This window comes from Limulus polyphemus, unplaced genomic scaffold (assembly GCF_000517525.1).
Source record: "Limulus polyphemus unplaced genomic scaffold, Limulus_polyphemus-2.1.2 Scaffold3585, whole genome shotgun sequence".
Classification (NCBI taxonomy): domain Eukaryota; kingdom Metazoa; phylum Arthropoda; class Merostomata; order Xiphosura; family Limulidae; genus Limulus; species Limulus polyphemus.
The window spans coordinates 73,030-76,383 of NW_013669195.1; positions in this window are offsets into that span (position 1 = coordinate 73,030).

Genomic DNA, 3,354 nt, shown 5'->3' on the forward strand with positions numbered 1-3,354 from the left:
ATACTACACACACACACACACACACACACAAACAAACACACAAACACACACACACATATATATATACATATATACATACACACACACAAACACATACAAAAGTGTCCATGAAATTATCCAGTGCCCAATGGAGTCACAAAACGAAAAATATGTTCATGTAGATGTCAGGTGCGATTTTATTACCTATGCAAATAACCTCCCAAAACTAGAGGGGCACTCAGAGTTGATCGCATTCGACTCTCAAAAAGTACGAAAATGCGTCAGTATGTTCGTCGTTATCAACAGACACGAACCATTTTTGGCAGGACAATGAGGAATAACATTCTACACAAGTCTACCAAGTTTCATCAAAATCCGATCATTTTTGACTGAGTTGTAGAACAAAAATAGTGTGAAAAATCGGTCCTCATATTAACAGATCGGGATTTTGTGGATTTTCGTGACCTTGACCCTCAAAAACTAGTCACTTCTAAGGTGGGTCATAGTCTAATTGTATACCAACTTTAGTCCAAATCCTTTCAGCCGTTTCTGAAAAACATTGCTGACAAACACACACACACACACACACGTACAGGAGTGAAAATATAACCTACGTCCACTTTAGGCGGCAGAGGTAATAAATTATAACACACAATGCCACTTTCTATACCAAAACAGATTATCTTATTATTTGTTGAGAAAAGAATGGTAAAAGATGTTCTTAAGCTCATAAGATTACCTCTGTTGTATTATGGGTAATACTCCAAAAACTAATCACTTCTAAAGTAAGTAATAGTTCAAATGTATACGTATATCAACTTTAATCTAAATCTATTCTGCCATTTTCGTGAAATCTTGCTGACAAACACACACGCACAGAGATGAAAACATAATCTTCGGTGGCGGAGGTAAAAAGAGAGGTATTGGCTTTTGAAAACATAACTCTTTTGGGGAGGAGGGACTTTTACAAGCACACACCTTAAACTTCGTTTTTGGAGAGTAATGACATGAAGGAATTAAGCTATAAAATCGCGACAATAAGTACTGGGGTGAAGACAGCTCCAAAGCGAAGTTAGTGACATTAATGACAGTGTGATAATTTTGAAGGGCGTATGACAAGTTGTAGAAATCAATAAAAATGAATAGAAAATACAGAAATATGAACCTACATCAAGAATGTACTGGCAATAGACGACTTTTGTATGTTTAAATTTGCACATTTTATGAAATGATATATTGTGGTGCGTGGTATCCAAAACAACATGTTTACCACACACCACTCAAACATTGATATGGTAGTCCAAACTACGTGTAATTTATAAGAGCTACTTAATTTATTGTACGACATTTATTATTCCGGACGTTGATGCAAACCCTCAGATAAAACCACAACTGTCAGAAGTATACGTATTGTTCCAAGTTACTCCGGGTTTAATGTATTATAGGGTTCCACCTATAATTTCATTGTAATGATGAAGTATTAGATCATTTTTCTCGATTGCTTCATTTAAATTAAACTTATCAAATATCTATTTTACACGCACACACAGTGCTACCTAAAAACCACCATGATGACCACAACACGAGATTTTGTTACGGGAAATTCCATGAACATGAAACTACAAATATTAGAACAGAAATCCCATTTACGCAGATTTTTTTAAACATGCATAAAACATAAAAGTTATTTTCTGGTACTTAAAGTGGTCCATTAAAAGAAACCTATATCCCCTTGACGTTACCCTATATGTTTACGCCCCCCCCCCACCAAATTTGATTGACCTTGATCTTTGACCCATGAACTTTAAAATTTAGTCTGGTCTAGAACTTTGTATATACTACTTGTTGTAAAAGTTGGTCAACATCCATCCATTCAGTCTTGAGATATATGCTCTCCATAAGATCTGGACGAATAGGGGCAAACAAATATGTCCCGCTCTGCTTCTCGAAGCAGTGGGAGCGTGACGTAATCGGGTAAGAAGGAGCGCTATACTAACGAACCTTCAAAAGTTCAGGACGTCTAGCCAAACTATTTTCATCCAGCTACGAGCTATGTTTTGTGTTTGTTTTTAGTAAATGTTGTTTGCCTCACTATTGTAACTTGTACATCGACAATACTGATGCGATTTAAAGGATAACATTAATTAAACCGAAACAGAAACACGAATTATATATCTCTAAACAACCAACCATGACTAAGTAACACTCGATCACGTGTATGTGTATGCTTGTTAATAAGTATGGCGTCTTTCTTTTCAGGGTCAAATACGTTGTTGGAACAACCAGAATAAATGTTCAAAAATAACTTTGTTTATTATATTATGTAAACTTATAATGTGTACAGATCGTGTAAAAGAAACCATTGTTACCAAAGATAAACAGCTCATGTGGCATATGTTGCTATACAATTATTAAAATTTGAATTAAATCAATATTTTACCGGGCCTGGACAACCAGATCTACAGTTTAAACAACGGATGGATTATTTTATTACAAGTTACAACTTTTACAGTAAGAAATAATGCTTTTACAACAGGTACAACGTTTCGATCACTGGTTTGATCATCATCAAGTACACAAGTTTTAACGGTAAATAAGGTTTTAGTGTTTAAATCGAATTTCAACAATTTTAAATCTGATTTAAATACTAAAACCTTATTTACCGTTAAAACCTGTGTACTTGAGAATAATCGCAACGTCGTATCTGTTGTAAACATTCTGCCTTACTGTAAATGCTGAACTTATAATAAAGTAATACTTATACTCAGTAAGTAAACTCAAAACGAAATTATTAAATGGATGAATTATTCTAAGTTTAAATGACAGGTGTTAAGACATACTAAGCAGAGACCGCAACGTCCCTTTGTATTTACTCTTCATTTACATTAGATAATAATTTCATTAGGATGACTAAATGGAATGTTGGGAAAAAAAATCACAATTTGGAAATGTATGTTTATAATTTTTTAAGTTCATAGAAGTTAACTTATTGAATTATTCCACTCATTCATGTGATGATTGACCTCATATATGCCTGAAAAGTACACTTGACTCTGTATTATACGTAAATACACTTATCAAGTTAACAGACTGTTTGTAGAGTGCTGTTTCAACAAACAACTTGACACTATGAATCTTAATGAAGAAATGCTTTGATTAGATTATGTGTTAGTAAATTTAATACATAATGTACGACATGAAAGAAAAGTCATCCAGGATCGTAAATTGGACTGATTTTATGTGAGGTCAGGTTAGGCACCACGTTCCTCAGGTCAGATGTAAAGCCGGCCATGTTCTTTAGGTATGGGTAAGCCAGGCAAGTAACCTTGTTCCTCATTTATTGTTTCATATATATATATATATATATATATATAT